The sequence below is a fragment of the Haemaphysalis longicornis genome, unplaced genomic scaffold (genome assembly GCF_048455015.1).
Source record: "Haemaphysalis longicornis isolate Haplotype H1 unplaced genomic scaffold, Haemaphysalis longicornis Haplotype H1 scaffold_62, whole genome shotgun sequence".
NCBI lineage: Eukaryota > Metazoa > Arthropoda > Arachnida > Ixodida > Ixodidae > Haemaphysalis > Haemaphysalis longicornis.
Genome location: NW_027526410.1, coordinates 162,421 through 175,262, shown reverse-complemented (window position 1 = coordinate 175,262; position 12,842 = coordinate 162,421). Strand labels below are relative to the sequence as shown.

At 47.5% G+C, this 12,842-nt stretch overlaps 1 long non-coding RNA gene across 2 annotated transcripts; it reads right to left on the bottom strand.

The window, feature by feature from the left end:
• Nucleotides 1-2,997: 2,997 nt before the first annotated feature.
• On the bottom strand, nucleotides 2,998-12,714 carry LOC144144116 (uncharacterized). 2 transcript variants are annotated; one of them, XR_013317162.1, is made up of 3 exons: nucleotides 12,609-12,714; nucleotides 10,070-10,172; nucleotides 2,998-3,127 (listed from the first exon to the last, which is right to left on the bottom strand). It is a non-coding gene; the product is annotated as an uncharacterized LOC144144116 (long non-coding RNA). The 2 variants fall into 2 exon arrangements; XR_013317161.1 differs by lacking the exon at nucleotides 12,609-12,714 and having other exon boundaries at nucleotides 10,070-11,685.
• Nucleotides 12,715-12,842: the final 128 nt, after the last annotated feature.

Genomic DNA, 12,842 nt, shown 5'->3' with positions numbered 1-12,842 from the left:
GGGGTGGGTTGGCGCGATTTTTTATTTTGCTCTTCTCTTGGTTGGGTGTTTTTTATGGGTTATTGTGCAAAGATTTCCTTGTTTTGGTGGTTATGAGTTTGGAATTCCCGATTGTCCCTAGAGTCCCGCCGAGCATTCTTACGGGGCTGTTATGTAAGTAGATATGGGTACCTATTTTAGATGCGACGCTGAGAGCATCTCTTGTCGGCGGACCATTCCTTACTGCGTGTGTCCGTCGTCGTCGTCGGCGGCGTCCGCGCTCTCCTTCGGTCACCCCCTCTCCTCTCCAATAGTGAAGACTTTCTCGCGAGGGGCACTGGATTGGATTCGATTGGATTGCCTTGGCTTGGATTGGATTTGGATTGGATTGGATTAAAGTGGATTGTGTTGCGTCATAGCCGCGGAAGACGCACTAACGCCGGCGCGTGCCCAGGTGAGAGCGAACAATCTCTCTCAACATCTGCGGGTTTGCCGCCCAGCGCGCTCTGACTCCGCCGGTGGGCGGCGCTGCGCGCGGTGCTGCGCAAGTGCAGTACTCTCTCTCTCCGTGGTCTCCTCTCCTTCGGGCGCGCTGCGCATATAACCCGTGTGCCGCTCTCCGGCGGCCTTTCGGTCGACGGTTGCTCTCCGCTTGCGTTGAACCCCCCTCAGCGTCGCATCACACCAGGGTTCCCGCGAGGGGAGGTGGGCGTAATTTTTTAAAGGTGATTTTCGACTTGGCTGCGAGACACCATCTCTCGTTCAGCGGAAGGGAAAGGGAACAATGGAAATATTGAAAACTACTTTGAAAACCCATGTGATTAGACGTTATACAGTTGGCTTGATTTTAGTAATTTTCTCCTTATAATCTATGCCTTCCTTGATTTCTGAGAGGACGGCGTTCACCATTTGTCCCCTGTTTTAGTTATGTCACCCACTGTTGGCGCCGGCATCAGTCCCGCTGGAAAACACTCGGCAGGGGCTCAGTGGGTAACGCGTTACGCTGCAGAACTCAAAGACGCTGGTTCAGTTCCCTGCCGCGTGCTTCGGTCGTTTTCCTGATGGAAGCAGCAAACAAAAAACGGCAGTGTGTCGATATTTGTGCGCATGTTAAATATTCTAAATTGGTTTGAATTCTTCCGGACATTTGCACTTCGACGTGCCTCGTAGCCCGCGTCTAGCTCGGCGGCATGAATCACCGGAAATTTATACTTTTATCTTCTGATGGAATCATTCTTTGGTGTGATGCACGCTCCGGGAACCGTGTTTCCAAAAGCCTCGCTGCACAGAGCACCCAGGTGACATGTGTGATGTCACTGCGCGCGCTATTCTTTTGAGTGCCTGCTGAAAGTAGCCCACCGTTCGGACTCTGTAGCCTCGTTGTAAACTACTGATTATTGGCGCTGGCGGCTTGGGTTCGAGCCCCAGCAGATCTATGTCTGAGTTTCTTTTATTGCTTACCCGTTTTAAGTGCGAATGCACTTTATAAGCGACCCCAAACCTTCCACCGCCGGCGGTGGCGGCGGCGGCGGCGGCGTCCACAGTCCTCCTCTCCCTAGCAACGGCGTGGAGCGGAGAGGAGCGTGGGTAGCAACGGCGCAGTGACCTCACTCACCACGTGACGACACGCCCCTCACCACTCCTCGCGGCGCGACGGCGTGGCGTATTCCGGTTTCGGCGATGCATCACCCACGAAAGGGAGAAAAGGAGGAGTGAGAGAGGGAAAGGCGAAGGGTTGCGGGGCTGTTCTGCCGGCGCACACACTCCCCGTTCTTGGCCCGGCGGCCGGCCGGCAGTGAATACCGAAGCGTGCACCGTTTTCGCTTGCGCCAACCGGCAAGTGTTTCAATTGCGCGTTGGATTTCGCCTTCTGGGACGGCTGCGCTGTGATTCAACCACACTCCTAGATCTGGATATTTTAACGAAGTTACAAGTGCTTCAACTGTGCCTGTGTTGGATTTCGCGTCCCCTTGTGATGACCGCCGCTGTGCATCAACCGGGTCGTTTGATTAAGTTTTACGCTGCAACAGTGTTCTAGGTAATATTACCTAAATACTTTGTCATCCGTGCTGTTTTGCAATCGCAGTGTAGCATTCGCAAATCGTCGCGTGAACGGTTGCTACGCAAGCGTGCATCCACAGTTCACCCTGTGATCGGCCGCGGCTGTGAAAGTCAACCTTTATTATGAATGAATTCCTGGAGTGTGACAAATAGAAATTTAGCCAAATGCCCTATAAAGTTGGGCCTAAGTCACGCTGGGAATACGCGATAAGTATAATCACTTGTAGCCCACCTTGAACATGTTGGTACTCAGATTTTCTGACGATTGCTTTCAACCTTGTCACGATGGTTGCACTTTGTGCCCTGCTGCTTTTTATGCGATCGCACAAACAACCGGGTTGCTTGTTTTGTTTTTTTCTTTATCGTATCTAGCGCTCCGCCCAGACGAAACGGCAGTTGGAACTGTCAAATACTCCTGCTCTGATCTTCGTCTCTTAGATTTAGACACGCAGGACTACCTTTGCACCGGCTCCTCTTCGCGATCGTGTGTTCACGGGTCTTTTTCTTTTTTGCTTGCAAGCCCCAATGGTGCTAGCACCCACATTTATTTGCGAGTTGGACTATGAAGCCTCCACTGATGACTTACGTTTGTCCACACACACTGACCAAAACAAGCTACAAGGGGCTTTGGTATCCAGTATTCTTACGCTGGAGCATGCTTCAAGGCATGTGATCACAAAAGCACTTAAGTTTACAGCAAATACAGGTTCTCAAATTGACTGAAAAACTGAAACATAACATTAAGCCTTATAAATCTTTACCTAGTATGTGTGCTAGTTCTGCATCAATTGCTAAAAAAAAAAAAAAACCCGCAACACATGCTAATGAACTGATCATGAAAAAGTGACGTAGTGAATAGTAAATCTGTCTGCTGAAAACAAATTTTTAATAAAACTACAGATTTGAATATAGATTACATGTTGCAATGTATGGGCATATGAAACAGCAGAAACCAAGTCCCAAAACTCGAAAATTCTTTATTAAATGCTTTATAACCTCAAATATACATACAACATTTTACGTGCCCATCACGGTTTAGGCCAGGAACATCTTGGCTCAAAACTTTCCACAATTTCTCAGTCAGCACCTGCAACAACAAAAGAAACAAATAAACGCTTCCTTTTACAACCACACCGCAAACGTCAAGTGAATCTAAATTCACAATTGATGGTGTATTTTGTCCCATATATGGCTACATTAATATGTACACAAAAGTTAGTTTAGCCTGCTTTTGAACTATTCTAACTGCTTATTCTGAATTTTTTTTCTACGCGACACCAGAGATCCTTTGCTGATGCAGTCTTGTGTCTCAAACCTGCTTTAGTCCCTTCACACCAAACGGTATTTTTGACTTTTTTGAGAATTTGTACAAGGCCAAATAATGGCTTACACTAGTAGGATTAAAGTTCTGAGCTAGACTGCTTTGATCTCTGATCTCGTTAACAAACTGCACTGCCTTTCCCAATAGCTAAGCAGGTGCTTACAGTGTATCTGACAGAACAGCTGTCACGCAATGGCCATACAGGACAACTGGGTCGGTTTATCAGTCAGGAATTATATGAGGGGGCACTAGGCTGAGCCCAACTCATCGCACCACTGCTGCAAAAACAAATTGTAAAAAGATTCTATTTCGGGAGTTGTAGTTGCCGAGGCCACACTTCGGCTATGAAGAGTGACACAGTGCTAGGTTCGATTCACGTTAATCCTGACATTTGGGTATCTTAACTCGCACTGAAATCTCCACACACGGGCGTTTTCGTTTTTTTTCTTTTTGCCTTCACCAAAAGGAAAAGAAAAAAGTCCTTGGGCTCAGCTGCACAATGCTTTAGGAACTGCGGCTGCTGCTCAGGCACAAGTTGGAGCCATTACTTGACTAGGCACAAATCCTCAAGAGTTCAAAACCGATTTCAGCACAAAGCGGCAAAACAGCACTTTATTAAAAACAAGAGAAGTGGGAAAGACCTTATAACAACACTCGCTAAAGAACGACCTCTTTGAATAAACACAGTGTCACTTTGTAAATCGTCAATGCCTGGATAGCATATCCTTCATGCACAAGTATACTTAGTTGCTCCTTTAGACCAACAACGATAGCTAGAAGAAGTCAGGCTGCTGCCTTGCACGCCTTGTACTTGCTGCTTCGCCTTAATATTACCATAAGTTAGGAGCCAAGTATCTGAAATACCCATCTGTTTGATGCTTTGAACGTGCAGTAATCCTCATTGGACGACAAGAACGAATGCAAATTAAATGACTCGCGAGCGAAAAATGACGTTACCAAAGTTGATCAGTTCACGACTCTTGCACCGCGTTACCATTGAGCCAATGCTGTGGACTTGTTTGTAAACAACCTGTAATTTCTCCGCGCCACGTAACATCATTGATAGTGGTTGCGGACTGAAGTAGCGTAGAAAACCGGGCTAGTTGGTGCAGATTCATCTTCGCAGCGCACAAATAACGGGACAAAAAGGAGGATAACACTGGACAACCACTGAACCAAAACCGAATATTTATTGAAGAGACAAATATAAAGCCATCGAAGGTATAAAACAAAGATAAAAACATGACACATGAACCCACTATAAGCAACTGTACAGCCAAACGCTCTCAAGTACTGCTCTCTTCAAGATACGCCAATTCTGCATCTAAAAGTGCTAAAGACGAGCGCTAACACACGAGTCAGACATTTTTCGAATTTTATGTGCTTCCACTATACTTCCCTCACCTTTTGTTCATCGTGCGAGAACAGTACCGTTGTATCATGAAGGAAAAGCGTACAACCACAATCTTTGCAATGTGTGGGAAGAGGGCCAGAAGGCACTCAGTGAACTGGCCAACATCAAAGCGACCGCAATTGAAAGGAATGCAATAAACCACATTTAATCTACAAGGAACAAACTGTTTCTCATGTTTCACACCACAGCTGCTTGCTCGGCCCTTATTACTAATATTCTTTTCGATGGCGGGACAGATGCACTTTTAACTTAATTTTGGTTGAAAACACCACATTGATGTTATATCTGCTCCCCACTTCTTTCAAGCGGTGAGATACCTCGTGCAGGTACGAGGTTACAACTATCTTTTCCTTCACAACATCACAAGCAGGAGACAAGTTTTCTTCACCAAATCCAACAACTGAAGATGGGCCGACCCAAAGACTTCGTCACCGTAGCCAGCATTTTTGGGTCCAACTAACTGTTCACCAAAGCTAGACTCAATTAGGTGAAAACAACACTGAAAACAAAACAAGATGGCTAACCTGAGGCAGTTGACAACAATCCCATATTTTACAATCCTAGAACGTGCTGATGAAGAGTTCAGTAAAGGCTTCTTCGATCGTGGACTATAGAGCCAACATACATGATTCTGCTCGAATTTTAACAACAGGTCCAAAAACTGGATTGTTCTTTGGTTTAGCGCCTTGGACATAAAGGTCAGCCTAAATGCGTGACGTTTGAATGCTTTTAAAATGTCTACCATTTTTCTTGTAGGGTCATAGTTTCCACAAAGTACTACGTAATCGTCAACATACATGAAAATTTTAATTGCCAAACCCTCCAAGTCACGTTCCAATACACGGTCAACATGAGCCAAGAAAATGTCACTAACAAGGTGAGGAACTTTAGAACGTCTACAGATTCCAGATCTCTGCACATAGACACTGTCACACCATCCTACAATAGTTGATGCTAAGTAGAAACGCAGAAGCTCCAAAAAGGATTCCACGGAAATCCCGCAACTTTGCATAAACTTAACCCCGCCGTTGTAGACGGTGATACACTCTTTCACAGAGACCAAAACTTGTTCATGCGGAAGGGAGTAGAAAAGGTTTCCAGCGTCAATGCTGAAAGCAGAGCACCAGCCTGGATTACTGCGCGCACAGTAACCTCATTTGCGCGCTGTGAAGATGAAGAGGCTTGCGCAGCGTGCCCTATCCTGGTCCTCTTGCATTGCAACATCTGCTACCTCAAACACGGAGCTGCACAGTGGACACCAGGTCGGCACAGAAATTTTGGCACTCGATGGAGCCCTCTGGCCGACCATGCCACTTATGTTCGTCTCCCATCCCTGCGACCACAGCACCTTCTGTGGCACTGACGTTGATGACTGGATAAGCACCTACGAGAGTGCGAGCGCTCATAACAGATGGGATGCAACCTTGGGGCTGGCCAACGTAATATTTTACCTCAAGGGCCCAGCCAGACTATTGTTGGTTTGAGACACACGAAGCAGACCTGACAAGCTGGGAAACCTGCAAATTGACATTACGTGAGCTGTTCGGAAAGCTTGTTGGCCACCAACTAGCCGCGAAGGAACTTTCTTCCCATGCCAAAACCTCGATGGAGTCATCCGTCGCCTATATTCAGGATGGTGTTGCTCTGTGTCACAAGATAGATGCCGACACGTCAGAAACTGGCAAAGTAGGCCATGTGCAGAAAGGAATTGCTGATGGCGCTTTCAACCTGCTTGTTTATAAGGACTGCACCACCACAGACGGCATCATTACAGAGTGCAGACCGTTTAAACATCTTGAAAAGGGCCTCGCAGCCTCTGGAAAATGTTTCTTTGGTTATCAACGTAACTAGTCGATGCATTTCTTTTTGTTATTCCCCCCACTGTAACGCCAACAGGCGCTGTGGGTACCAAATAAAGTAAGAAAGAAACAAGCGAAAGCTCACTGTATTGCCCCACAGTTCACTCGACTGCCTAACACGGGTCCCACATCCTATTACGAGTATACCACTCCACTGGAATGTGCCCTTCTTTGTTCGACGACTTAATGAAAATAGTACGCCGTGAGCTGGAGGCTACGGCTACGGCTACCCTACTAGCCCCGACCTGTGAATGAACGTCACCTTCCATCTCCCTAATCCATGCGATATACAGCAAGAGCTCGCAAGCCACACCATTCCACGCATTTGCTCTGTAGCTCACCCGAAAAACGCTTTCACTGTTCCTCGTGTCTTAACTGGTCCCCACCAATATGCCCCACGCCATTTTCAGACACAAAATTCCGAAGAGTGGAGTACTCCTGAAAACAAGCCAATATGCTTCCACTGCTGTCATGGTGGGCAAGTGGCCCGCTACAGCTTTCGACATTGCCACGCTAAGCCTTCGCCTCACCACAAGACTAATCAATGAGCTCAAGGAGGTAATACTGCATCTGTGACCTGGACGACAGATCTTCTATTAACCAAGGAGTCTAAGCCCTATTTACTAGACGTTACTGTTGATGGTGTTGCAGCCCAGGCTCTCACTGACACAAATGCTCACATCTCTGTAATCAGCTTAACCCTCCGCAGGCATCTACGCAAAGTTCTGACGTCACCCATGCAAACATTTGTTCGAGTTGCCAATGAGAGCACACCTTCAATTGCCGGAATGCGTACCGCCTGAATATGGATTGCCGACCACGATAGTGTTGCTCTCTTCACCGTCCTTGAAAAATGCCCCCATGACATTATCCTCGGCGTCGATTTTTTCTCGAACCGCTCTCATTGACTGTTCTGCGGGACTTCTCTCTTTTGAATTTCCTTCTGCCAAAAATGCTCAAAAGCACCGTTCTCGTTCCACAGATTATGTCCATTTGCTGTCAAATGCTGTAACATACATGCCCCTGTGATCAAGCCCACCCGTTTCTCACAGTTATTTCTCACCAGATTGTTCGACAAGCCGAGCGGAAGCTACTACAAGCACGTATCCTTGAGTGCCGCCAGAAGCTACGAGCTTTGGAGAAGCAAACCCTCTTTGCACGCCGGCAACTTGAGTATCTTATTCCTGAGGACTTCCCAGATGTGCAGCTGCACGCAAACTTCACCGCTAGCATGGGAGAAGGCCGTCATAGAACGTCGCAAGAGAGGAAACTGCAAGCACTCCGGCCGGACGTGCCACAATGCACCCAGGAGGTCATCAACCTATCTCCGTACACACCGGACGAAGAGGAGGCTAAGGTTTTGTCCCGTGGTGTGAATTTTAACACGGAAGCACCCCCGGAGCCAGGAAAGGTGATTTGTGCGGTCGAACGCGCGGTCGGCCAGCTTCCCTCTGAAGTACGGCAAGAAGCGCGCACCCGTGCTATTGGTGTGCTCTCTGGTTTGCGAAGACATTGTGCAAGACTGCATTTATCGGTAGCGGAGAGGCAAGCCATCAGGAGCCTGCGGAATAACAGCAGTATCGCAATCCTTCCTGCTGACAAAGGCAATGCCACGGTCTTGCTAGATAGCAGTGACTATCACACGAAGATGTTGGCCCTTCTCGAAGACCAGCAGACATATGCTCCTCTAGCCCGTGACTTAACTAGCAGGTTACAGTCCAAGCTTCAAGAACTGCTAACCAGGCTTTTCAAGCTAGTCCCTCCGCACCACAAGGGCCTCTACTACAGGTTACTGTGCACGAACGGTTCAGCCCCGGCAATCTACGGTCTGCCTAAAATCCACAAGCCTGGCGTTCCTCTTCGGCCTGTCGTCGACTTCTCGAGGTCACCGCTCTACCGACTATCAGGCTACCTTCACCAAGTGTTGAGCCCTCTAGCCGGTAAGACGCCCACGCACGTCGGAAACTCGTCCTCTTTTGTTTCGAAGCTGAAGGACGTAACTCCAACTGAAGACGACGTCATGGATTCGTTCAACGTCAAGTCTCTTTTCACTAGTGTCCCAGTGGATCTGGCAGTAGCCATGTGCGAAGAAGCACTAAACGCGGACATTAGTCTTCCCGATCGCACTCCCTTTGACGTCCCCGAGCTCTGTGAGTTGCTTATGTTTTGTCTGAGCAACACCTATTTTTCTTACGGGGGAAGCCCCTATCAGCAGACCCATGGCACGGCGATGGGTGCGTCCATATCAGTTACTACGGCCAATCTAGTTATGGAGGCTTTAGAGGGGAAGGTATTGGCAACCTTCACACCGGCATTGAGGTTTTTCTGCCGCTATGTCGACGACTGTTTTTGTATTTTAAAAAAGCAAGATGTCCCATGTCTTCTGGACAGCCTCAACGCCCAGAATGTGCATATACAGTTCACCGTGGAGTTCGAGCAAGGCAACATGCTTCCCTTTTTTTTGGATGTTCTTGTTCGCCGCGATGCGGGCGCTTTCTCCTTCTCAGTGTACAGGAAGCCCACACACACGGGTCGTTACCCCAGTTTTGAATCTTGCCACCCTCTCGGCCACAAGACATCCGTTGTGTCGTCCTTGATAAAGCGCGCCGTACGCATCTGCTCAGATGACAGTGCACTGAAACGTGAATTAGGAACGATTCGCCGCGAACTAATCGCCAATGGCTATCCTAAGCGACTTATTTGCCGAACCAAGAATAAGGTACTACAGCCAAGAATGGCCAACAACAGGACATTACGAGCACGCGCAGCCATCCCCTACGTCCCAGGAATAAGCGAAGCATGGTCGCACGTCTTTTCAAAATACGACATGCGCATTGCCCATGTACCGACCAGCGAGCTCCGCGACGACTGAAAGAGCAACAACGTGATGTAAGAAATCATAATCACATGACGAATGCCATTGCCATTGCGGAGCACGCGCACAAACATTCCCACAAGATTGACTGGGAGAACACCGCAATTTTAGCTAAGGAAAAGAACACATCATCTCGGCGTCTGCTAGAGTCACTTTTTATCCAATCAACGCCAGCCGCAATGAACCGGACGGATGGGACTTTGCCTCCCGTCTACGCATGCTCTCTACGTCATGTGCTGCCTATTTAATTGACGACGTCGGCTTGTCTTACGTAGTGAACAAGGAACCCGTATGTAGTTCCGAAACGTCAATATATTTTTATTCTTGGTCAGTGTTCGCTTTTCTTTTGCAAGTTATTATATGGTCTTCCCTATTACAGACGCGCTGCTTCTGTGAAACGTCACTCTGCCACACATCATCATTACTGTGGTAGAGAACCAAACCTGCCTTCCCTTTCAGTTTTTCAAATTCAGTTTCACACCTGAAGTCCTTCCCAAGGGGATTTCGCTGGCAATGCTGTGCCCTTTCTGCCATGAATGCTAGCACTCCTGCAGATTTACCTCCTGGAGTGCAGGCGTCCCATCAAGCACCATCAATCAAGGCAGTGGCTCCTTCAGACCTCCCACCGGATCATACCGCCGATCTCCCTCGTCTTCTGGATTCCTGCAAGGACATCTTCGACTTAGACAACCATCCACCAACCCAAACTTCTGCAGTCACCCATCACATCAACACCAACGATGCTTCACTAGTGTACAGGTGGCCCTATTGCGTATCACTTGCTGAACGACTCGTCATCCAAAAGGTAAAAAAAAATGCTTAGTAAGGATACAGTCAAACCATCTTCCAGTCTGTGGGTGTCTCCAGTCGTGTTGGTCAGAGAAAAAGATGGGACGCAGTGCTTCTAGATGGATTATGCAAACTTAACTATTATGAAGGAAGGCCTCATACAGTGGGATCTCATTGATACAATTCTGCATAATACGTTTTTCTTTTCATTCCAAGCCAAAATCCCTTAGAAATAATGCATTTTCGTGCATTTGTTACGATCACATTTTTGCTAAAAATTGGATGGCACGACCACGAAAGTGAACCTTGACCATTTTTAGAAACCTTACATTTATTCTTCGGTATACTAGCTCAAACCCCATGTCAACAACCCATGACCTGCATGGCAGCGCCGGTTCTGCGACAAAAACACTGCTGCCTGGCGTGGGCGCTCTGTTCAATGAGGATGATATGTGAGGCAAGGCACTGTGCCATCTAGTGAAACATATCATAATCACAGAGTTTCTCAGTTTGATCATAATCGAGGAAGAAGGTTCCAATGCTCTTGGCAGGCGGCGACTTCCCTCCCCAACTTCTCGCCATGCTCTGTGCTTCCCGCTCCGTTCTTTGTTCTCTTTCTGCGCTGTTCCTGCGTTCGCTGGTGTTGCTTATGAGGCTATTTTTGTTCTTGTTCTATTTGACTAGTCTTGTTCTCCTTAGGCTGCCTTGTTGCTGTGCGGGGTGTGCTGCCAGGCTTGTGGCAATGTCGAGGAAACGGAAGGCACTCAGTATAAAAAGAAAAAGTGGCAATTGTACAGAAATTGGAAGAAAACCCGAAGAGGAAATGCGTGGATTTGGCACACAAGCTCGGTTTGCCAGTGTCAACGCTCAACACTATTGCCGGTCAGCAAGAGGAACTTCAAAAGAATGTGCAAGTTTCCTGCCCTGATGCGAAACAAGCACAAGGTGCGAAGCATGACCAAATGGAAGACTTCCTGCTCACATGGTGGGAAGAAGTTAGAGCGGCAGGATGAACGCCGATAGGTCAGTACTACGCGAAAAAGTTGACAACACTGCGCCCTCCTTGGGCATTGAGGACTCCAAAGCGTCTGGTGGCTGGCTTCACCAATTCAAGGCACAACGTGAAGTGTCATACAGAACAGCATCCGCCCAAGTGAAAAATACCAGCAGCTTTTTTTTTATTATTACATTTCCGGAGAATTTTCTCCCAGACTTCGAAAAGAAAGTGCAGCACAAATTTACCAGCTACTCCACTGTTGCTCAATAAAATTGAGTTGCTGACGGAGAATGCAGATTTTTCTCCTTTTTTTAACAAACTCTTTGGATAATACGATTTTCACATAATGCTTTTTATTTCCCGGTTCCCCTGAAAAACGTATCAACGAGATTTCACTGTACATGATACATAGACAAGAAGTGGCTGGCAACTTGTGAAGGGAGGTAACTTCGTGCAACCAAAGCCTGATTAGTCATGCTAATTCCTCCTATATTTCAATATGGTCTAACACCAGCTACACCACTTCGGCAGAGCCAGTGGGGAACGTTTCAACTGTACTGTCACTGTGTACTGCAGAACGAACATCCATCCCGCATTTAAAAACCCTGCATACGAAGCTGCATCGCGCAAAGTTGTTCTATGGCCACTGAATATCCTCGCTGAATGTCAAGCAAGCGTCCTCACCGACGCGCTTTGGCGTTGTCTATCAGCGGATTCGTATGTATACAAGCGTTTACAGCAAGAACGGTAAATATATTACTACGCCCTTCAAGCACATATCGGCAAAATGCGATTACTTCGCGCCTTCGCAGGATTGAGCCGCACAGTAGAGAACACAGTCGTAGCATACTAGCAGGAATGAACGCATCGTACGGCTTCTTCCACGTTTCGTCACCCCGTGACTACAGTTTACCTCAACACCAATTTATAACGCACGCCCTTAAAGAGCTTACACTCTAAAAAGCGCTACAACCTTTCTGGTAACCTTGAGTGAATGTAAAAGCGTAGCCACCGCGCACATCACGTCGTAGCTAGCGCCGACTTCAATGCGAACGCGGTCGTCGACGCGGCTACGTGAACGTACCGCTGACAGCCTCAAGGAAAGTGTATTTGGGGGCTCTAGAACAACGTATTTAAATTTAGCCCATGTTTGCGAATAACAAATGATTCCTTGAGTGCTTTAGTTACATTGTCATTCAGAATGTGCCTAGCCAGTTATGTCCAACATACGGAGAGCGCACGGCGTTTGCAGTACACGGACAGGTATATAATTACCCGTCCCTCTTGACACCAGCCCTTAAAAAATATCTTACCTTTCGTTTATGACGCAAAAAGATGCAGAGGAGAAAGCTGCAGGTTTCGTTATCTACAAGAAATCGATGCTGGCTTGCGCTTTGAAACTCGTACACAACAGGCAAGTGGCTTCGGCTTGACGTGGCTTGACCAGTGTTGCTTTTGCCTTGCGCAAAATTAAATCAACTAAAATCCTCTGTTACACAACTTTTATACCCTGTTACCTCCGCAATTAACAAATCACGAGCGGCTGT